Below are 25,831 nucleotides of genomic sequence, written 5' to 3' on the forward strand. Positions count from 1 at the left end.
ATGTAAATACCATTTTATGTACCTTTCTATTTTTTGTTTTCTCTTGACAAATCTATTTTTGTAAATATAAGAAGTATTTTTCAAATTTAAAAAAAAGAGAGATCATCCGTAATCTCTCCAATTGCCCTTCTAGAAAGATCATTTTGGATAGATCCTCGACATCAATAGTAGCATGTAATTCTCTGATAATCATTCTATTGGAAGAAAACAAACTCTTAGAATAGGCAAGGGTTCTCTACTCTGTCCATGTCCTTTGATCAGTATCTCAAAAACGATGCCACAGAGAAACACCCTTCTTGTTGAGTTCCCTTGGCTAAAATCTTGTGAGTTCTAATGCATTTTTATTGCATTCTCCAAAATCTAAATAGGATGGAAGGTGAGATCTGATCCCCTCCTATTGCCAATAAAGTCCCAGTAAATACACTTAGTCATGGGCTTCCAGGCTTCCCAAAGTTCAAACACTCTTGAGGACAATAAATTCCTATATTCTGAAGTATTGAGGAGCACAAATGATTCCACATAGTGAAAAGTGACCCTAAATTTTGCTGATATGATTGCATTACATAGTCTCTGTGGATGAGTTAAGCTTTCCAAATGGGGCTCTCCAACAAGACTCCTTACTACCCACATTGTTGCCAGAATCTTCGATATCAATAAGCCCTTGTCAACCTTCTAGCTTTGGCATGATGCAGAGATGCGAAGAGAGACCCCATTATCTTCCATACTTAGCCTATAAGAATGCTCTTAAAATCTTCTCCAGCTTCAGAAATTGAGATTGGATTGGAAACCAGCAAGAAGAATAATACATGTGACCATCTTGTAGAATCTTGGAAGTGATGGTGAGCTTTCCAACAAAAGGAAGGTCCTTGTAATGCTAATGTAGAAGCTTAAGCTCCAACTTCCTCATGCACCATTCCCAAAATGAAAGTAGGAAAAGATGAATTCAATGGAAGAAATCAACTCGGCAATTGAAAAAATAATCAGAATGATGACCATAATGATAAAGCCCAGTTATTTTCAGACCCAGCAGAGGAGAAGCCATTTCTGGTGCAAGAATTAGTTCCAGCTGTTGTCACATTGTCTACTTCCTAGTACTTGCATTCTTAGCGTCAATACATATTCAGACAGTTGCAACACCAGTTTTTCTCTAATTTTTCCACAAAACCCAGTTAGTATTATGGTTTCCTTGACACCCACAATTTCCATAATTTCCACATCTGTTGGAACTATCTCATCAGCCATGACTACATCTGATCTCTTAGAGGACTAATTATTTTTAACTATTCACAATCATGGGCTTTTTTGTTATGAAGACAATGAGTTGAGTTCAGCAGTAAGTGGTGATAGCGTGCTTGGACCCAGACTGCAGCCCCTTTGGTTAGGGAAGCTGATGTCTCGATAATGTGACAGCAAGGTGAACTCTTACCTATCTTTCTACCCTTACAGGCCAAAACAGAGGGCCTTTTAAAAACATTTTACCCTACTTATACTATGTAATTGAGAGTATAGATAGAATATAAGGTTGTACTTCGTTACATGGGAAATATATATATATATGCACATCAAAGCCTGATTGAATAACCTGAGATCATAGTTCAAAACACCAAGTTGAAGCGTAGATTTATATTTAATGTTGCACAAATTTGGCAGAAAGCATAGGATAAACCACTGAAAAAGTTAACAAAGCCTGATTGAATAACCTGAGAGCATAGTTCAAAACACCAAGTTGAAGCCTAGATTTATATTTAATGTTGCACAAATTTCGCAGAAAGCATAGGATAAACCACTGACAAAGTTAACAAAGCCTGATTGAATAACCTGAGAGCATAGTTCAAAACACCAAGTTGAAGCCTAGATTTATATTTAATGTTGCACAAATTTCGCAGAAAGCATAGGATAAACCACTAACAAAGTTAACAAAGCCTGATTGAATAACCTAAGAGCATAGTTCAAAACACCAAGCATAGGATAAACCACTGACAAAATTAACAAATCCTGATTGAAGCAGACTTGGAGATGGTAGTATTGTGCCAATAGGTGCCAACAAAAATCATGAAATTGTTAATGCTATTTGATTCAACCTAACAGTGATGTGCTATCAAACTCCTCCATCTGAAATGCATGCTTGAAGATGTCAATTCACAAGTTTTACATGTAATAACAGAAAATAACCATATGCATAGCCTAGCCATTGAATAGAATTCAATGTAACAATGATGTGCTATCAAACTCCAGCTGAAATGAGTGCTTGAAGATGTCTATTCACATATTTTAAATGCAAAAGCAAAAAATAACCATATGCATAGTGTAGCCACTGAAAAGAGAATGCAAAATAAAACACAATATATAAGTAAACCGATTTTTCTCGCTACTTTAAAATGCGGCTGGGATGGGTTTTCCACAACTACAACTATGCTAATAGATTGGGATTTATGCATTTTTATTGGTGATAATGATGTGAAGTAAATATCATTCACAGAAAATCGGCAGCAATTAGAATAGTACTCTGTTCTCGACATTCAAGCACAGAGAATAGTACTCTGTTCAAATTGACCGGATAGAGAGTTCATAATAGTACTCCGTTCAAATTGACCGGATAGAGAGTTCAAATTGTTAATGCTATTTGATTCAACCTAACAGTGATGTGCTATCAAACTCCTCCAGCTGAAATGCATGCTTGAAGACGTCAATTCACAAGTTTTACATGCAATAGCAGAAAATAACCATATGCATAGCCTAGCCATTGAATAGAATTGAATGTAACAATGATGTGCTATCAAAATACTGCTGAAATGAGTGCTTGAAGATGTCAATTCACGTATTTTACATGCAAAAGCAGAAAATAACCATATGCATAGTCTAGCCACTGAAAAGAGAATGCAAAATAAAACACAATATATAAGTAACCCGATTTTTCTCGCTACTTTAAAATGCGGCTGGGATGGGTTTTCAAGCACATTGAAGCACAGAGAATAGTACTCTGTTCAAATTGACCTGATAGAGAGTTCATACCTTGGAGGAAAACGTAAACGATGAGGGTTTGATAGCTGTGGGTCGAACCTTAAATAAACAGTAGGAAAACGTAAACGATGAGGGTTTGATAGCTGTGGGTCGAACCTTAAATAGCTACTAATCCACTGAATCATGGAGGCCAAATAATATAACTGTCGACAAAGAAAGACATGAAGAGTCTTTGCCATGAAGAGTCTCTGCCAAGAGTCTCTGCGAAGAGTCTCATCGCCAGCAGGCAGTCTCTGCGAAGGCAGCAGAAGAGTCTCATCGCCAGCAGGCCAGGCCTGGCCTTTCATGCCCCATTACCATGGAAAAACCATTTTTTCTATGAAAAAACAGATAAAATGAACGGCAGAAAACACTCCAATCATCTAACACATAAAATCAATGGCTGAGGATCGCACACGTCACATCTTAGGGATGTCTTTCTCAGAGGGAACGCCTTACGGCGTAAAAATACCATGGAGAATAAAAATGGGGAACACAAAATACATCTTACTAAAGTAACACATGCTATTTAATTTTTTTTTAAATTTTTGAATAGATTTCTCTATATTTTGAAATGCTCTAATATAAAAAAAATATATACGTTTTTATATTTATGAAATTTGTGTTTTCTTACAAACTCGCAATTTTTATTCATATGTCAATATTGATATATATAAACAATCCTTAATATTTACATTTAAAAAAATATTACATTAATTCGCTAAACGTGTTATCAGACTTGCACAGCCCACACACCAATGATATAAATTTTTTTGGCATTCCCATGCCTCCCTTTCAATATCATGGAAAATGGCTCTAAAATGCACCACAAATATCATGGAAATAAGGGAATTTATTTGTCTATGTGGATTTTATTTCCTATGAGATTAATTCATCATTGTAACCCCCTTCATGACCTCTTTCGACCACAATTGTGATAGAAATAAATGTATGACTTTATTTCTTCAAGAACCACAACAGAATGGCTCGCATACCCTTTCCTTCTCTTCTCTGTGTGTCTTTTTTTATTTTGGTCTACGTTTGTAGATTCTTCTCTTTTGGTTTTACCTTTAGAAACTATTTTCTCGGAATAGGAAAAATAGCTCTTCACCAATTCCTTTGCTTTCCTTAGATGCATTTTCTTTCCTCCTCTAAATTCTATATACTTGAATCCCTCATTGCTTGGATTGTATTGGAAAACATTGTGTTACCCTCATCCAAATCATGTCCATCTTTCTCTTGATTTTTTGATATGTTGCTCGCCATGCCTTGTCTTAGAAAATATCAAGGCCACCATTGACATCATTGGAAGCACGCAACACAACAGATAAGGGATCAAAAAAATACTTAAGATTTCAACGATAATTTCTAGTTTAGAAAAAGAAATGATATAATTTCTATACAATATATCCTATTGGTAAGGATCTTGCATGCATGAAAAACTATTTATTGAAATTCCCTACCATTATTCCATGGCTCCACTTTTAGATATTTTTACAACATACTTTCTCCTATTTCTTGGATTTATGGATATTAATTGCATCTCTTTATTATACCTATTAATATGACAACATGACAATAAGAATTAGGTATAAAAATTGATTTAATGTAGGTTTGATATATTTAGAATAAGTATTCTTCAATTGAAAAAATCAATTTTTTTCATAGAAAATAATTTCATTTTATGTTATTTTTCATATGGTTTTATTTATCACAATTCACATGTGCACAAATCATTAGGACCATAATTATTATGAAAAAATATTTTTGTAAGTTATATTTCTTTCATAGAAAACTATGTTGTTAGAGATTTTAAATATATCCTTTTTCCTTTTTATTATGCACTGTAGTGATATCCATACAATAATGACATATTTTGATTGTCTTTGAAGAATTCATTGAAATTGTTTAAGCGAATGCACATGTATTCTATGAGGACCTAAAATAAATAAGAATAGTTTCATTGTAGAACAATTTCATTTTATTTGAGGAATGGTGTTTAGGAAATGAAAGAGGTTCTCTTCAACTAACTCCATATTATTCTAATATAGACTAAAAATAAATCTTCCAATTAAATTCCATCTATATGGTTACTATATTAAATTTCTCATGTACGATTCCTATATAAATTGTAATACTATTGAATTAGTGATGAGATTTTATGATATATGCAGACTCGCTTAGGTGTACATAAAGTTATGATTTAGTCTATAAACTTGACACTGTAGGTGTGATATTTTAGGTGTATATGAAATTTGAAATTGTGTTTGTCCTTTTTTGAGTTAGGAATCATTTGTAAGAACCATTCATAAATAAGCACACATCATGATTTATTCTTATTGTATTACCGCTACAGAAATGATATCAAGAGGATAGAAACAAAATATTTAGCCATTTGAACATTCTAAAATTGATGGTAAAACCATAAAGATAATATTGTGGATTGTAGCAAGCTTTCTATTAACATATACAAAAAAAGAGAAAGCAAATATATTTATTTAAATGGAGAAACCACTTAAATGGTATCAAGTAATCCATCCTCCTCTTTGAAGGTAGATACCACTAGGTTTGCAATATTTTTTGTTGAAATCATGACCTTTTTTATTAACTTTCTCATCTTCCTTTTCATTTAACCAATGTACAAGAGTATGTTTTTCTACATTTCAAAGTGTTCTACTAAAGCTTTTCCAATGATGGTTTTCATTTTGAAATGAGAAATTATATTCTATTTTCATGAAAGAAATAGTTTAGTTATAATTCTCAAATATAGAAAAGGAAAAATAAAAAGAACCACTAAAATTGAGATGTAACCCTTCCCTTAAAATACTCATAAATTATCGTAGAAAAATTATGGGAACATGAGCTACAACTCACTGGTAAGACAATAGTCCCACACGAAATTTCTCCACCCACACTTACATTCACTATGAAAACAATCATGTATACATATAGGAATACATTATAGTTGAAAAAAATCCTAGAATATAGGATTTGAAAATTGAAAAGAACTAATTGGAACAATCTATCCAATTAGAACTCTAACAAGAGATAACAAACTGTAATAATAGGATACTCTAGATTTCTCCACTATTCTTACTGTCCCCCTTAATAGCCAGATTTGTTTTCTACCATGTTGTACCTCTGAGTTGATAATGGTCAGCTATCGAAGCCAAAGCATCTAAGATAATTGTTTTGTTTTTTTTTTTTTTTTTAATTTGGAGGACCAATAAATGAAACAGATATAACACTATAATGCCTAACCCTTTGAATATTATTAATACAAAAGAGGAGGGTTGCTATAAAGTTTCACACAGTGATATAGCTTGAATAGTGGTGAGCAAAAACAAAGAAATAATATGATTCTCACAATTTCCAAACTGAAATTTGAAAATCATAGGTATGGAAACCTTTGACCATTGTTCAGAAGGTTCAAGAGAATATCTTATGCTTAAAACAAGATGCTAATGATTTACTGATTCAGAGGGAATTAATTAAACAAACAATTCATTAATTAATTCTCTTTATATATTATCACTTTAGAAGCTTATAGGAATAGATTGAAACATAATTATTCCTACTTGGTTATCTCTATAAGATATAAGAATATGAAGAAAAACGTAATGATTGTTACTGGAAAATCTTACACGAAATAGAAACTACGTAGAATTGAATTTAGAATCCTTTTCTTTGTATTAAGGGTCCAAAAAATATAACTACATCAAATGTTTACAAATGCTTCGTCAAGGGTGCAACCCTTCTTCAATGGTCAACCCAATATAAATCGGGAAGAGAGTTGTTTATACAACTGTAGAAATAAGAAAATATCCTAAGCTATTTTTAGAAAAATATATTATTGTGAAATCAAAATAAAGAGTGCTAGTTGATCTGGCACTATTTTGATGTTGCGTTGTTGGTGACTATCATTGAAAAAATGAAAATTGTTGGAGATGGTTGACTATTCCTCCAAAAGATGAATGTTATTTTATTTTCATGCTTGATGTCATTTAAGTTATGACCTTTCATCTGTTTGTCTTTACCTGCCTCCTCTGTTTTAACATTTACTATCTCTGTGTAAACGATTTCTTCTTTCTTTTAACCATTACTAAATAAATTGTTTCCTTCTGCTCTGTGTTTCATTTAAACCTGGTTTATGTTTGTACAAGAAAATCATTTGAATTAATTTCATGAGAATCTGTAACGAACATGTTTTTAAATAAGTATCAAAGTGTTTATCTGAAGTTCTGACCTTCTGCTAATCGCCTGCAAAATACAACAATTGTTAAGAAAAACACAGACTCACAAGGAGGGCCACAATGGCTTCAGGGAACATGATAGTGTATGGATGGAGTCCTCGCAATGTTTGGAAGGTAATCGGAGGCCCAATTTGCTTGCAGAGGCTCAGGGTGCCGCAGGCAGTGTTAAACAAGTTTCATTGAAAAAATGAGTGAAAAGAGTGAAAACGAGGGTTTTGACATTTAAATGGTTAACGGTTAACTTTGGCACAAAAATTCATAATTATGAATAGCGAGTGGTTTTGGCCAACACAGGGAGGTTGTTTCATTTCTCATTGCACTGCTTTTGTCTGTGGGGTGGTTTTTCTCCGAGGGCACGCGAGTTAACGTACAACTGCCATGTAAGCACAAAGGGCCTGAGCAAAACCACAAATATCACATGCTCTTGGGTGGGTAAAGGTCAACCATTGAGAGCGTGTGATATGGATGCGAGCTGTTAGATCTGGGGTTGAAATATGTAACGACTATCATGCGATAAAGCTGCACAGAGGGCAATCGGTGGAGATTAGCAGGGCCCGACGAATAATCACAAGCAATTTGTAATTAATTTATTGAATAAAGTAGTGATTAAACCTATCGTGATGGGTTTAGGAGTGGGATTGGAGTTAACCGTGATGGGGTTTATTTAACCCTACCAAGGGTGGTGGGTTAAATGAGTTTAGTTGGGAAAAGGTGAATTTGTGAAGTTACAAGTATAATGCGATGGGTTTAATAAAGTGGGATCGGGGTTAAAACATACAGGATATAAGTTAAACACGTATATTGGTGGATTTAATCTTTATAAAGTAGGAGTAAAAAAAACTTCTGCTTAAAAGAGTTTTATGAGTTTTTAGGAATTTTTTGGGAAGGAGTGAATTTGCGGGGTTAAAAGTATAATGTGATGGGTTTAATAAAGTGCGACTGAGGTTAAAAAATAGCGGATATAAGTTAAATAGGTATATTGGGAGAGTTAATCCTTATAAAGCGGGGGTAAGCAAAACTTAGGCTTAAGAGGGTTTTATGGGTTATTAGGCATTTTGTGGGGAAAAACATGAATGGCAGAGTTAAATTAAATAAAGTGGAGGGGGCAATAAAACTTAGGATAAGGGGGGTTTAATGGGTTTTTATGAAATTACTAGGGGAAAGTGATTTTTTCAAGGGGAAAGGGTTTCACAGTAGGAAAAAGGGGTTTTTGGGTAAGAGAATGAGTTTGGAGAGTAATTTGCTAGGAAGATGTGTGAAACCAAGGGGAAAAGGTGAAAATGAAGGGAAAAGGGTATTTTCTTAGGAAATGATGGGATAATGAGGAAATTAGTAAGTATATAGAAGGGGATGAAATGAAATGAGTGGAAGTTAACCAAATCACCTTGTGAACATCTTTTCACTTTCATAACTACTCCTGCACACTAAAACATTGGATTGAACAAGAAAAGTGTGCTTATACTTCAATCAAATTTGTACTTCTACAACCTTTCTTCTACCTACTCTTTACTTATGCTAACAATTTTTTTTCACTTAATTGGGTGCATTTAGGCTAGCAGACCCTTTTCTTTCCTTTTTCCTCTCAAAGGAAAAATATCTAATTCTAACCTTATAACATCAAAGGGCTCAGATTAATGTTATGAGCTCCTTATTATTCTCTACCTAACTACTCATCTGCCAAGATTAAACAGTTTGGCTAGATCTTTATTCTTTAACTATAAGCATAAAATTTAAAGCATGAACTAGTCAAGATTAAACTATTTGACTATCATGGGTTGTGGCATTTATGACAAGCTGCACAGAACCATTATTTTGCATAATAAAGTAAAGAGTAGTGGCCCTTGGACTTGCACACTTTCATAGTATCTTTCTTTTTTCTTTTCTCTCTAACCTAACATTTTATTTTTGCCTTCATTTTTTAGGGCATCTATTCTAAAATTTTCTTTGATACAGACATATTTATAATTATATTTCCTAAAAAATTTATTTAGTATTCTTATTGTCCATATCCTAGCTTAACATTTTTTGAAAAATATTTTCATTTCTTGGAGTAATTTATTCTAACTTATCAAGACCAAAAAATAATACAACATTGGCTCCATCTGGGGACTGCTTTTTCTTGTATAATGCAGAGTACCTATAGATCCATGTGCCTTCTCCTTGGGATATGAAGTCTTTTGGTGTAAAAAATCACATTGACAACTGGAAAAGTAAAATAAAGCAGAGTTTTTACGATGGTAGTAATGAAATCTACTTCAACTTCTCTATATTGAATGTAATGTTTGAGAAACCTTCCATTTACAGGGTAAGTGGAATATAGCCCCTCAAGATATTGTAGCACAAAATTGTTGGTTCCCTTCATTTTAGTAATTGCTAAAGGCCCAAACAACAAGTTTTCAAACTTGCCATGTTTTCCCTTTTCTTCTCAACTGGAATCCCATCTTAGAACTAGGTCACCTTCCTTGAATCCCATTTCCCTCGCACTTCTATCAAACAGGCTCTTCATCTTATTATAATACTTTTTCAATTTGTATTGATCTTCATCTCTATTTTCATTTAGTTCAATAATATGATTTATTCTCCTTGAAAACTCCTCAAGTTCATCTATTTAATCCTGTAGAAATTTTAAATTAGGGAAGGCCAAATTGGTAGGGAAAATTGCATCTTTCCCATAAACTAACTAGAATGGAGATTTTATAGTAGATCTCTTTGCAGTAATTATTTTTTCCCATGCTCCATAAATTACATGAGAGTCCCAACTCTTTTTATGATCTGCTAGAGTCTTTTTTATTACCTTTACTGGACTTTTATTGGAGGATTCTGCAAGGTCATTACCTTGTGGGTAATATGGAGTTGATTTCTGTAACAAAATCCAGTATTTCTGGAAAAACTAAATCATTTTAACACTAGAAAAAGTTGTTGCATTATCAGTGAAAATTTGAGTTGGGCAACCAAATCTAGATAACATGTTCTCTTCAATAAATTTGGTTACTAGTGAATCAATAGCATTTCTCATTGGAAAATTTTCCACCCATTTAGTGAAATAGTTTGTTGCAGTGAGGATCCATTTATGCTAATTACTTGATGTTGGATGAATCTCTCCAATAAAAGCTAATCCCGATTGGAGAAAAGGTTATGAGACTATTGATGGAACCAATAGGAGAGCTGCTATTTTTTGCTTACCAACAAACATTTGACAAGGAACACAACCTCTGACCTTTACTCCTACTTGTAAGAAGAATTTTGGCCAATAAAATCATCCCCTTAATATCTCATATGTTTTTTCTCTCCAAGCATAATGTCCTCCGCAAAATCCTGTATGAAACTGGTCAATGATTCCTTCAGTTTCTAATTCTGTTAAACATAATAAAAAAATATTTAGTGGTTCTTTCTACTACAAATTTACCTTTACAATATAGTACTTAACTGCTTTCAGTTTGAGAGTTTTACACTGTATCTTGGAGAATGATGTTGGACATTCAAAATGGATCAAGAAATTTACAATGTCTTGTTAGCAATCTGACAACAAAAATTTTTCATCAATATATAAAGGGTGAATTTGATCTGAATGTAAAGGTTCTTATGGATTCTTTTCTTCAGGATGAAGGGAAGGTTCTTATGGATTCTCCTCTTTATGATGAAGGGAAGTTTCTTATGGATTCTCCCCTTCTGTAGGGACAAAGGTTCTTGTGTATTCTTTTATCTAAAGTTTGACAAGGTTCTTGGGGATTCCTCCCATTTGAAGTTTGAGAATATTCTTGTGGATTCTTCCCTTGTTTCTCTATAACATAATTGATTCTGATCACTTTACAGTTGGATTCAACTAGAAGCTTAGCTAATCCCTGGCCTTTTACTAGCTTTGTAGTTTTGATCGTTAGATCAAATTCCAATATTTGAGTGATCCATCTACCTCTCTTTCCATCAATGTCTCGTTGAGTTAAAATGATTTTCACAGCACTGTTAGGAACATAAACAGTAATAGGAGAATGTAAGACATACATCCTGAATGATTTCAGGGCTTGAATAAGGGCATTGGCTTGCTTCTCAATTATGTCATACTTAATCTCAACATCTCTCATAACCTTACTCAAAAAAGGCTATGGGTTGGTCATGGGAATCTTCTTTCTTTTCTAGTAGAGGAGTAGCAAGGGTTGTTTCGGGGGCAAATGAAAAGATATTGAATGGTTTATTGTAATCAGGGTTGGCCAAGGTAGGAGATTCAGAGATAGCTTTCTTAATCTGATCAAATGCATGACTAGAAGAGACAGTCCATTTAACTTCATGGTCCTTTCGGAGCATGCTAGTTATACTTTTATAATATAATCATAATTTGGGGTGAATCTCCTTAAAATATTAATATTCCATAGAAAGGCCTGAATCTCCTTCTTGTTTCTACGTAAGGTCAATGTTTCAATCACAAAAACATGGTTGGGATCAATCACTACTCCTTCTTTTGAAATTATATGGCCCAAAAACTTTCCTTATTTTATAGAAAACATAGATGTTTTAGGATTCAATGATATTCTTAATTTTCTACATCTATCAAAAACCTTCATCAAGTGCTTTAGATGTTTCCGATAAGATTTATAAAATGCAATTATGTCATCAAGATAAATGACCAAAATTTTATTTACCTGACCCACAAAAGCTACATCCATAGCTCTCTAAAATGTTTCTCCAGCATTGGTTAAGCCAAATGGCATTCTAGCATACATCAATGTACCCCAGGCTATAGTAAAGGTTGTCTTCTCTCTGTTTGCTGAATCAACATTTACCTTTTTATAGCCTGAAAAATCATCAAGCATAGAAAGTATTTGTGCCCCTGAAACCATTTGATGTAACTGATCTATTTTGGGCAAATGATAGTTATCCTTTAACTATGATTTGTTCAAATTTATAAACTCCACAGAAAGTCTAATTTCTCCATTCTTCTTTCTAACAGGAACTAAATTTGCAAACCAATTAGCATATATAATAGGGAGAATGATCTAGGCATCTAGCATTTACCTAATTTCCTTTGCTACAGTTGGTAGAAGAGTTGGATTGATCCTCCTAAGTTTCTGTTGATAAGGCATTGCTTTTGGCTTTAAAGGAATCTTATGTTGTATTAATGAAGTATCACAAGATTTTAGATCAGCATAGATCCATGCAAAAACATCCTGATCATTTTGAAGTAACTTAACATATTGAGCTTTGATCTCAGGATCTAGAGATGCATAGATTTTGATGTTTTTAATATCATCATTTGTTCCAATATTAATTTCTTCTATGTCATCTTGTGAAGAAATGGATTGAGGGTTTCAGAGGACATCATTTTGATCAAACAAATTCTCTAAAGGAATGAGGACTTTGGGAATACAATTGTTAGAGAATTGAATAATCTCATGATCAACAATTTTTGAACTGAAATTTGAAGTCTCATTTCCATTTGTATTTTCATTTATTTCCATTCTATCTTCATCAATTTATAGGACTGAAAATTCATGTATAACCTACAAAAAAGATTTCAAATTTTCATCATCTTCAAATATCTGCCAATGTTTTAGATTGTTTGGGATGGATGGTCTATAGTTGACTTGTATTTGATACTGTACATTGGTCTGATTAGGATTTTTAAATGAACTAGAAAAAGCAACTAAGGCATCTGCATGAATATTCTGATTTCTTAGAATATAAGTCAAATTAAAAGCATCAAAGAAATTTTCAATTGAATCCCAAACTTCATTTCGATAAAACCTAAGTCTTTGATGCTTAATATGGAAAGTATTTCTCACTTTTTTGAGAATAAGTTCTAAATCAGTAAAAGAACTTAAGTATTGAGCCTTTAAGCTTTTGACTAATTGTAATCCCAAAAGGAAAGCATCGTATTCAACCACATTATTGGTAACTTTAAAGTCGAGCTTGTATGATTGGGTGATATTTTCTTTTTCTGGTGAAATTAAAACTACCACAGTGCCTCCTCCATCTTTTGTACAAGAACGATCAAAAAATAGTTTCCATACATCAGCTTGATTTGGTACAGGACTTTCAATTACATCATCTATTTTAACTTGAGTTTGATGTATTTCATTTGAAGAGAGTTGAAAGCAACAAAAATCCTGATCAATTTGATAAATGGGATGTTTCCTTGGCTGGTTTTTTATGCAAATAATGTGCACAAATATTACCTCTCTATATAACCTTAGCTGTTCTCCCCCATAAACTGGAATAGTGGCATAAGACATATCCATCTGAAGAGTTCCCCCTAATTTGGCACATCAAGACCTAGAAAGCAGAATTCCTAATTTGGGAGGAATATCTGTGACAACCATATCAAGCACTACAATTTTCACTGGAATATGGGTAAGGGTGACTACTAAATCCTTAATCAATACTAAGCAGGGCACCCTTTTAGAATCAAAGGTGTACAATTCATGATAGGATCTAGCTATGTCAAGTTTTAAATGGTCCATGATATTTTTTGGCATGATGTTATGTGATGCTCCAGAATCAAGCATACAATTATATAGCATGGAATCATTTGTCTTAAGAGTTACATAGAAAGGAGGCACTATTTCATCTATTATATCTAAGATAGGACCAAAGATAATTGGTTGCTTTTCATCTTGCATACTAATGATATCACTTTTAGCATCAACCGAGGTGTTTTGTATCCATTTGCGGACTTGAGTTTTATACCCATGGTTTTTGGAAAGTTCTCAAAGTGGAATTAGGATTTTAACTATTTCTAACTATGTTTCAACATTAAATGTAGTCAAACCATTTTTATCATTTTGATCAATATCAATTGACTGATTTAATGGTTGAATAATAGTTTTTTGAGTTTCAGCAGCTCTGGTACGAGGTCCAATTACTAGAGTTTCCTTATGAGGTCTTCCAGGGATAGGTATAGGCCTAAGATCATATCTCTTATTCAACTCTGCAATTAAAAATTCAGAGAAGGCGGTATTTAGAAACCTGTGAGGATTCTTGATCTTCTTGGACCTGATTTTGTTGTGAGAGAGGAATCATAATTGTTTGATTAGAATAAGTATCCATGTTATTGAGATCTTCAGTGATAGTCATAATAACTCATCAGATTATTGGTCATCTATCAGTAAAAGAGTGCAAACCTGCTAATCATTACTAGGTCTCCGAAGAATTTGTAATTGTGGATTCTTTCTATACTAACCTTAATTTTGGTTTTCGGGTCTAGTAATTGTTTGTTCAACTGTCCTAGGTTGAATATCAATATTGGAAATTATATTAGATAGATTTGTAAGAAGAGAAGTTATTTCACCTATTTTAGAATCTTCTCTTTTAATCTTAGAAGAAATAGAGGAACTAGAGGCTTCTTGAATAGATTTGAGTTTTCTTTGGGTCTTTTCCTCTTTAGCTTTCAAGGAATTCAAGGCAACCCTATTTTCTTCCACCTCTATAGCATCCGTGTGCATATTTTCAAGAGTTATTAGCATTATAGAAAAATCATCATCAAAGGCTTTAGAGAACCTAGACATAGTTGTTGCTACAGGGGGTTTACAATCAGGGGGCGTCTTATGATAAAGTTTATTGAACCTTTTGATAAAATCTAATACATGTTCATCAAAGTTTCTTTTAAGTTCTTCAAACTCAGTTAGAAATTAAATATGATCCTTCTTTACACCCCATTGATTTTTAAATATGTTTGTAAGCTCCTCCTAATTCCTAATGGAATTTATAGGTAATTGCCTAAACCAGATTCTTACATTTCCCTCTAGTGGCTGTACAAACAATCTCATGTAAACATTTTCTTGTTCAATATTCATGTTATCTACAAAGTCTAGAAAATCTTGAAGATGGTCCTCAGCTGAGGGATCAGTTTCTCCATTATATTTTGGAAGGTATTTCAAGTACCCAGCTTGGAATGCACTGAGGTTATCAGGTAAGACTAAATATTCATATCTAGCCTGTATAATAGGTTGGAATGTCGTAGTAGAAGGTGGGGTATAAGGTGTTTGTGTGGATGAAGAAGAAGAAGATGAAGAATAGGTAGAAGAAGAGGAGGTAGAAGAAGGTGATTGAGGGGGTGTGTGACTGTGTGGAGATGAAGGAGGGGATCTCCTAAATGACTTTAAAGGAGTCTTAAGAACTAAATTTGGGACTTGCGAACGAATTCCCTCTTTTTTTCAAAGAGTGGATTTGAATATACAGAGATGATCTCTTTAGGTAGTTTAGAAGTAGACGCTTCACATCTTTCAAAAGTGGAAGGAAATGAATAATTGGTAGGTGATATTAAATCTATGGGTTTGTATTTAGGTAAATGAAAACCCAAGTCAGACTTAGTTTTAGGTGATCCTAGTCATATAGGGGGTTCTTGATGTGTTTCAACAGAATGAATGAGGAAAGTTGAATCAAAATGAAATCACCTATCTAATAGTTCAGAAACCCTAGGAGGTATTTGTGCCAAATCAGGATTGGATGGAATATTATTGAAAGGATCAAATCATACTAAATATTCAGACTGCAAGGCTGAAGACGAAGAAGAAGATGGTTGATGTCTCCTTTTAGAACTAGCATTTCTCATAAGTTTTTCAGGATCTGAGAGAGGATTAACTTAGTCAGGTTCCGAATGAGATATATTGTGGTTAAAAGGTGCCAGTTTGGGCTAGTTGAGTCGCAAGGTGAACGATTTAAACCTTTCTAGACTTTTAATCACCTTAAAGGAATAGAATGAATATCGTTGCCCCAGGAAAACTTAATGGAATATGAATCCCCAGAAATGACGTCAGATTGATGTTGTACCTATGAGTTGATAATGGTTAGCTATCAATCAAGAGCATCTAAGATAATTGTTTTGGGGTTTTGCTTTAATTTGGAGGACCAATGGATGAAACAGATATAACACCGTAAGGCCTAACCTTTTGAATAATATTAATACCAAAGCAAAGGGCTACTATAAAATTTCACATGGTGATATAGCTTGAATACTGGTGAGCAGAAACAAAAATATAATATGATTATCATAATTTCCAGATTGAAAATTAAATAATCATAAGTATGAAAACCTTTGACCAATTTTCAGAAGGTTTAAGAGAATATTCTTATGCTTAAAACAAGATGCTGATGATTTATTGATTCAGAGGAAATTAATTAAATAAAGAGTTCATTAATCCATTCTCTTTATAGATTATCAGTTTAGAAGCTTATAGGAATAGATTGAAACACAATTATTCCTACCTGGTTATCTCTGTAAGACATAAGAATATGAATAAAAACACAATGAGTGTTACTGGAGAAACTTACAGGAAACACAAACTATGTAAAACTGAATTTAGAATCCTTTTCTTTGTATTAATGGTCAAAAAAAAGCTAATTACATCAAATTTTTATGGATGCTTCATCAAGGGTGTAGCCCTTGTTCAATGGTCAACCCATAATAACTCATGAAGAGAGTTATTTATGCAATAGTAAAACTAAGAAAATATCCTAAACTGTTTTTACAAAAATAGATTATTACAAAATCAAAATAAAGACTCCTAGTTCATCTGGCACTATTTCGATGTTGTGCTCTTGGTGACTATCACTGAAAAAATGAAAATTGTTGGAGATGGCTGACTGTTCGTCCAAAAGCTGAATGTTTTTTGATTTTCACGCTAGGTGTCATTTAACTTATGACCTTTCATTTGTTTTTCTTTATCGGCCTCCTCTGTTTTAACATTTACTGTCTTTATGTCAAGGATTTCTTATTTGTTTTAACCATTACTGCGTAAATTGTTTCCTTCTAGTTTGTGTTTGGTTTAAACCTGATTTCCATTTGTGTAGGAAAATCATTTGAATTCATTTCTCGACAATCTAGAACAAACAATTTTTTAAATCGATATCAAACTATTTATCTGAACTTCTTGCCTTTTGCCAATCACCTGCAAAATACAACAATTGTTAAGAAAAAATAGGGTGACAGGGAGGGCCGCAATGGCTTCAGGGAACATGATAGTGTATGGACGGGGTCCTAGCAATGTTTCGAAGGTAATTGGAGGACCAATTTGATTGTAGAGGCTCAGGGTTGGGCAGGAAGTGTTAAACAAGTTTCAATAAAAAATGAGCTAAAAGAGTGAAAACGAGGGTTTTCGTGTTTCAACGGTTAGTGGTTAACATTGGCGCGGAAATTCGTAATTGTGAATATTGAATGGTTTCGGCCTAAGCGGGGAGGTGGTTTCATTGCTCATCACACCGCTTTTGGCTATGGGGTGTTTTTTCTCTGAGGGCACGCAAGTTAACTTAGATCTACCATGTAACCACAAGCGACCCAAGAAAAACCACGAACCTCGCATGCTCTCGAGCAGGTAATGTTCGGAGATTGGGAGCGTGTGATATGGATGTACTCTATTAGATCTAGGGTTGAAAGATCTAATGGATATCACGTGATAAAGCTACATGGAGGGAAATCGGTGGAGATTAGCGAGGGTCGGGGAATAATCACAAGTGATTTGTAATTAATTTATTAAGTAAAGAAGTGATTAAACATATCGTGATGGGTTTGGGAGTCAGACAGGAGTTAACCACGATAGGGTTTATTTAACCATACAAGGGTGGTGGGTTAAACTAGTCAGGAAAAGGTGAATTTGTGGAGTTAAAAGTATAATGCGATGGGTTTATTAAAGCGGGATCGTAGTTAAAACATAGCGGATATAAGTTAAATAGGTATATTGGCGGAGTTAATCATTATAAAGTGGGGGTAAACAAAACTTTTGCTTAAAAGGGTTTTATGGGATTTTAGGCATCTTGTCGGAAAAAGTTAATTTGGAGAGTTAAAATTATAATGTGATGGGTTTAATAAAGTGGGATCAGCGTTAAAGTATAGCAGATATAGGTTAAACATGTATATTGGTAGAGTTGATCTTTATAAAGTAGGGGTACGCAAAACTTAGGCTTAAAATGGTTTTATGGGTTCTTAGGCATTTTGTCGGGAAAAACATTAATGGTAGAGTTAAATTAAATAAAGTAGAGGGGGGTATAAAACTTAAGATAAAGGGGATTTTATGGGTTTTTAAGGAAACTACTAGGGCAAAGTGATTTTTTCAATGGGAAAGGGTTTCACAAGAGGAAAAAGGGGTTGTGGGTAGGAGAATGAGTTTGGAGGGTAATTTTCTAAAAGAATGTGTGAAACCAAGGGGAAAAGGTGAAAATGAAGGGAAAAGGGTATTTTCTTAGGAAATTATGGGATAATGAGGAAATTAGCAAGTATATTGTGGGGGATGAAATCAAATGAGGGGAAGTTAACCAAATCATCTTGTGAACATATTTTCACTTTCATAATTGCTCCTCCACATTGAAACATTGGATTAAGCATGATAAATGTGCTTATGCTTCAATCAAATTTGTACTTCTGCAACCTTTTGTCTACCTACCCTTTACTTATCCTAACATTTTTTCTTCACTCAATTCGGTCCATTTAGGCTAGTAGACCCTTTTCTTTCCTTTTCCTTTTGAAAAACAAACTATCGAATTCTAACCTTATAACATCCATGGGCTCAGAATAAACTGACAAGCTCCTTATTATTCTATACCTAACTATTGATCTACCAATATCAAACAATTTGGCTAGATCTTTATTCTCTAACTATAAACATGAAATTTAAAGCATGAACTAGTCAATATTGAACTATTTGAATATCATGTGTTGTGACATTTATGACAAGCTGCACACAACCATTATTTTGCATTATAAAGTAAAAGGTAGTGGCACTTGGATTTGCACACTGTCATAGTTTATTTATTTATTTTTTCTCTCTAACCTAACATTTTATTTTGCCTTCATTTTTTAGGTTATCTATTCTAAAAGTTTCTTTGATATGGACATATTTATCAAAATATTTCCTAACATTTTTATTCAGTACTCCTTTTGTCCATATCCTAGCTTAACATTTTTTGAAAGTTATTTTCATTTTTTGGACTAATTTATCCTAACTTATCAAAACCAAAAAATGCTACAACATACCACACCTAATTTATTCCTAAAAATTCAAATTATTCCTTTCTAAGAGGGTTTGTAAAGATGTCAACTGCATTTTCATTGGTTTTATAATAAATAAAATCATTTTCCTTGGACTACAATTTTTCCTTGACAAAATAATAGTGAATCAAAATTTTTTTAGATGCCACATGGTATACGTGATTATTGGCCAATTTGAGGGAGCTTTTATTATCACATTATTGGAATTTTTTGTACTTCTCCTACATCTTCAAGTACTCACCTTAACCAAATTGCTTCAAAGTGGTACGACATAAATATTGTACTTAGCTTTATTAGATGAAAAAGAAACAACTGGATGTTCCTTGCTACACCATACCAAAATCCTGGATCCAAGGATGAATGCATATCCTGAGGTTGATTTTTGTGTCGCTAATATCTCCGTTCCAATATGAGTTTAAATATCATACCAACTCAACATGGAAATCATTAGTATATTTAACGCAAAAGTTAATAGTTCCTTCTAGATATTGAAGGACTCTCTTCACTATTTTCCAATTTCTTTTAACATGCTTGGCCATGAATTATGTTAGGATGTTGACAAAGTAAGATATGTTTGGTTTGGTTATAGTGAAATAGTTCATATTTCCCACCCAGTTCTTTCATTTCAAAAACTTGTGATATTTGTATTTTAATTTCATCAATTAACATAAAAGAATTTTTTGTTATAATAAGATCATAAACATACAAGGAAATCATAATGACATGCCCCTTTTGATAGGATTTGATAAATAGGTTAGCATCACTCTTGATTTTCATAAAACCTTTATGAAGGAAAAAAGTCAATATTCACATACTAAGTCCTTGATACTTGTTTTAATACATGTAAAGCTTTCTTTAATTTTCAAACAAGTTTCCCTTGAACCTCATTTAGGAATCCTTCTAATTGAACAAGATATAAGTCTTCCTTTATTTCCTCATTTAGAAAAGTATGTTTAACATCTAGTTGATGTATTTTCAATTTATATTTTATATCTAATGAATTTTGTAATATATGTTTTGTTTAGCTTAGCTATAGGTGTAAAATTTTATTCATAATCAATTTTCCACATTTATCTGAGTAAACTTTTGCAAGGAACCTAGCCATATATTTATATATTCTTATATCAACATTAAATTTGGATTTGGAAAACCATTTGGATCCTATGGATACTTTATTTTCATCCAATTCTATTAGTTTTGTTATGCAGGAGAAGTAGGGAAGAATTTTCACCTAGACCGAAGGGGATCCTGAAATTCCTTAAAGGGAAATAAAGTTCCCCAAATTAATATTTTTATTAAAATAGGATTTTCATATAAATACAAGTGCCTAGATGCTAAATGAATATGGATTGTTAAGTTGTTAAGCGAGCTAATGTTTTAGGCCAAGTAGGGCCTTTGTAAAAATAACATGTGGTAGGTTGAGTTGTTAATAATGTTATAAAAACACCACTTACCCAAAAACTAGCGTAGGAGGTGTTCACTATGCGAACCCAATCCTCAAATCACCATTATGAAAATGAGGTATAAAAAAAATCAACTTTTCCAAACTTCTATAAGCTTAGAATAACCATCGCCACTCTGTTCGCTTCATAAAGATGAATCCAATGATATAAAATTTTTCCTCAATGCCACCTCTCAATTGAGATATATTACCTCCAAAAGGTGTTGAAAAGTGTAACTAGGTTTGGTCTTCATAATGACATGTAATCATGATTTTATGTAATGAGATGTAAAAGAGAAAAAAAAATATTATTGTATTGACTTGCTTCATGGGTTTCATGAGCAAGAGATTTTTCTTTTGAGTCAAGACTCCCATTGACAGTCTTTAGGAATTATTTTTCATCTAGTCATAAAATGATAGAGACATTGTCATGTAATTAAGTCATGTTACACTTTGTAAAAGGTCAAATTTTTCTATGTAAAGTATCCTCCAAGACCTTGTCACATATCCTCTTCAAGTTGGCCTATAATGATGGAAGAAAATGCTAGAAGAAGTCAGCCTAACTATTTATGATCATGTCAGCGTAAAGGACATGAGATGAAGTGTATATATAGCCACACTCGACCTCACTTAGAGGAAAGCAACTCGACTAGCTTTCCTTGAAGAATAAGCAACCAAGAGAAGTGCAAAAAAAAATAAGGAGGGTTTATTTTGGGGCAGCGAAGAAGGTTTTTCCTGGGGAAATGAAGGAGAGTTTTTCTTCTGGGGTCTGTGAAGGAAGGATTCTTTTGGGATACTTATTTTTGGTAATCAAGATAGATATCTAGATACCGATATTCTATAGAGGAAGCCAATGAGATTAAAGAGATTGAGTTTCATTAGTAGAAGTTGAAGAGAAGCAATGTGAAGTATAGGGATCCAGCTTCTCTAGAAGAAGTTGAGGAGAGAAATTAGAGATCAATAAGAAAGTAGAGAAAGGGAAGAGGAAGCGCATCAAGGTTAGTGACAAGGTTATTCAAAGGATACTAGAGTGAAGGGCCTTTTTCATGGTCTTGGTACTCATTAATTTAAGATCTAGGAGAATAATTTTGATCAGGTTTTCATCTGAAGAGGTGAGAGCTTTTGGCCCTGACTGACAAGCATGCATACTCTATCACTTTTTTTTTATCATGCATATTGGTAATTGTCTTCATGAAAAGAAAACAATAATAAAGCAATGAATAAAATAGTATAATATAAGAAGTAATAGTATATCACAAGCAATTATCAAGTAGAGAAATATTTTAACTATTCATGCCCTAGATTTCTCAACATGGAATCAGAGCTTAGGTGATGGAGTCAAGAAGGGGCACTCAAAGGATGTAAACACATGATAATTGAGCTTCAAAGAAGGATCAAAGAAGTTCAAAGAACACCAACCAAAAAATCAAGATCTACAAAAATCCTAGATCAAGGAAATATACTATAGCAAGAGTCTTGAAATTCTCTTAAAGAAGGAAACACGAAGAAAAACTAAAAGCCTAGAAGCACTTCAGATATCATCAATCATAGAACACAAAAATGTGGAAGTTGTTCAAATATAAGGAAGGGTAGATTGAAATGAAATCTTCTCCCTAGTGAAGCAAGGATCACATTTGAAAAAAGATCATCCTAAAGAAGGAAGTGTTCCCTCACCGATGTAAGAACCTTCTTATAAGGATCATCTGAAGCATAAAGTTCATCATCAAGTTGAAGATTCTATATTCACAGGTAAGTACATTCTTATAATCTAATCTAGTAAAATAGACTTCATGTTTGAAGGAGATAAATAACTTGGTTGGGATATGAAACTTCCTTGCATGGAAAAGAAGGATAGACATGGTATTCAAAGTAAATGAAGTCATTGATCATGTATATGGAAAGGTCTCCAAGCCATCTAAAGAACAAGAATTATCTTAATATATGGAAATGGATGTAAAGGCTTAAAAGGTTCCTAAGGAATCTATTAAAGATCCTCTCATTGCCTATGTATCCAAGTTGTAGACATCTAAAGAAACTTTCTCTAAAAGAATGATAGAAAAGATGGTATCACTTAGATCTGATCTATATAAATTGAAGGTGTCAAAGGATGACGGGATATCGTCATGTATTACAAAAGAAACTCAAATAAAATGGAAATTGCAATATCTAGGAGAGATGGTATCTAATAAAGAAATCATCTCCATTGTTACAAATGGATTGACTAATGAAAAAGGTAACCTCATATCTACTAAGGAAAAGTAAGCTATCACATTCATAAAATTATGGTCTCTTTGAGACAAGGAAGCTTGAGAAGGAAGAAGAAAAATATCTTTACTATGAATGAGATTCTCTTCTTCACTAGAAGGTACTTTCTGCTTGTAATTTATAGATAGGAGGCAACGTAAATAAGATAGGATAATTCAAATTTAGAAAATAGCATTTTGATAGAAGAATTAGAAGTAAGAGCTCATGACATGGGAAGAAGAAAGAATTTTTGGAATAAATTATATTGATCACAAAGAATAAGGGCTCTTGTAAACCTCATTGAAATCTTAGGTGATACTTATAGAATTAAGTAGAGATCATCATCGACTGGTATCATCATAAAATAGTTAATAAGGAAACATGTTTCGGGAGAGTATATCAAATATCATCAAGTTTCTCTAATGGAATCCTCATCAAAGGATTCACCGGTCTAAAAGGATAGAACATGTTTCATTAGGAACTCCAACTCATGGGATTCAAGGGATGATTGTAGGATTACATAATAAAGAAGAACGTCTAAACAATAAAGTTATTTAGTTCAAATGAAGTCGCTACACAAAGTCTAGATGAATGAAAAGGAAGATGAGGTATGCATTCTTACATAGGTTATTATGAAAGCCACAAATATGGTTGCAGATAATAGGGGTCACTATTTCCACCTTGGGAAACATGATTAGAAGAAGAAACGATGTCCTACTCTGAAAGATTGCAGAAAAAATAAATCATACTAAATGAAATTGACATAATATGTTCTCATATGACTCACGAGGAAGATGAGTACAATTAAGGAACTCTGATTGGAAGCTCCTGGGAATGAAGTGTGAAAATAAACAAAGAGATCATAAAATATGCAAAAAGGGTTGAAGGCACTAGAAATCTAAGACCAAGAAGAGTTGATAGGAATATCTCTAGAAATATATAAAGACTATAATGAAATTCAAAAAAAGGTGGAGACCTTTGACAATGGATATCTTTGAGAGATGTGTCAACATGCATGTAGGATGATGATACCTACAAGAAGATGTCATGATGAGAGCCCATCACAAAGGTAATTTTGATTTAAGTGTTCATTTCTTATTTTTGAACTAATATATGGATGGGCTTATGTAGGATTGGAAAAATCAAGATATGTGGATGACATCCAAAAGGACCACATTGAAGGATGTAAGATCCTTTCATAAAATATGGCATATGTAAAGTAGAATGACATGAAGAAAATCCAGATGGAAAATTAATGGATCACCTTTTGATGAAATAAGGACATGAATAAGTCATGGTTGAAAGTGATTGATGGTATGTTCCCTATGAGGAAGTCCTTGGAAGATGAAGACTCCATGACAAAGAATAAATTCATGACATCAAAGAAACGAGCTCTTCAAGTGGTTAGTGGTTCCTTGATCTCCACATGATGATTTGCTATAGGTCCCTAGTTAATAGGGAGCCTGAAAAGAAGTTTCTTACCTCGAAGAAACTTCAAAATTCTTAAGCCAAGGGGGAGCTTAGGTACATTCCTTTTGTAGAAATGAGTACATTCCTTTATTGGAATATGTCCTTCCTATTTGAGAGGGATATATAGACATGTCATTATGATCTTCACTGGGAAAGATAGAATGGGTTATTTTGTAATCATTTGGCATTTTCTACTCTTTTAGGATGAGATAGGGCATCCAATAGAAGAGCATTGATAGATGATCAATATTCTTTGAGTGTTGGGGAGTCAAAGATAAGAATATTCCTCATGGAACACACCTTAAGGACCTGGTAGGGGATGTTCTAAGAGAGACAATAATGAGAGTGTTTATAAATCATGGTCTCACCAACATTGAGCTCAGATATTGTGGGGAGACGAATCTATTAGTCAAGGCCTTTTTATGTAACAATACTAGTTGAGATGATGCTATACAAATGATTTACCAATTTGAATTCTTGTTATGAGAAATTCTTTAGATTTAGAAAGTAAAAGAACCATGAGTACCGCCCTAGTTAAGAGGGAGTGTTGAAAAGTGTAACTTGGTTTGGTCTTCATAATGACATGTAATTATGATTTTATGCAATGAGATGTAAAAGAGAAAAATAAAAATTTTGTATTGAATTTCTTCATGGGTTTCATGAGAAAGAGATTTTGTTTTTGAGTCATGACTCCAATTGAGAGTCTTTAGGAATTATTTTTCATCTAGTCATAAAATGATAGAGTCATTTTCATGTAATGAAATCATGTTACACCATGTAAAAAGTCAAAATTTTCTATTTAAAGTATCCTCTAAGACCTTGTCACATATCCTCTTCAAGTAGGCCTACAACGATGTAAGAACATACTAGAAGAAGCCAACCTGACTATTTGTGATCATTTTAGTCTAAAGGACATGAGATGAAGTGTATATATAGCCAGACTCAGCCTCACTTAGAGGCAAGAAAATTGACAAGAATTCATTGAAGAAGAAGTGTGAAGAAGAGGCTACTAAGAGAAGTGTGAAAAAGAAAAAGGAGGGTTTCCTCTGGGGTAGCGAAGAAGGTTTCTTCTGGGGTAGTGAAAAAGGTTTCTTCTGGGGCAGAGAAGAAGGTTTCTTCTGGGGTAGTTAAGGATCTTTCCTCTGGGTCAGTGAATGAGAGTTGTTCTTCTATGGTTAGCAAAGGAAAGATTCTTCTGGTATGTTTGTTTTGGTCAATCGGGATAGAGATCTAGAGATTAAGATTCTCTAGAGGAAGCCAATGAGATTATAGAAACCAAGACTCTCTAGGAGAAGTCGAAGAGAAGCAGTGTGAAGAATAGAGACCGAGTATCTCTAGAAGGAGCTAAGGGTAGCAGTTTGAGATCAAGAAGGAAGTTGAGAGAGGGAAGAGGGAGAGCATCAAGGTAAGTGACAAGGTTCCTGGGAGGATACTACAGTCAAGGTTCTTTTT

The sequence above is a fragment of the Pinus tabuliformis genome, chromosome X (assembly GCF_031772625.1).
Source record: "Pinus tabuliformis cultivar Carrire ecotype Pingquan chromosome X, CPIR1, whole genome shotgun sequence".
Taxonomy (NCBI): Eukaryota; Viridiplantae; Streptophyta; class Pinopsida; order Pinales; family Pinaceae; genus Pinus; species Pinus tabuliformis.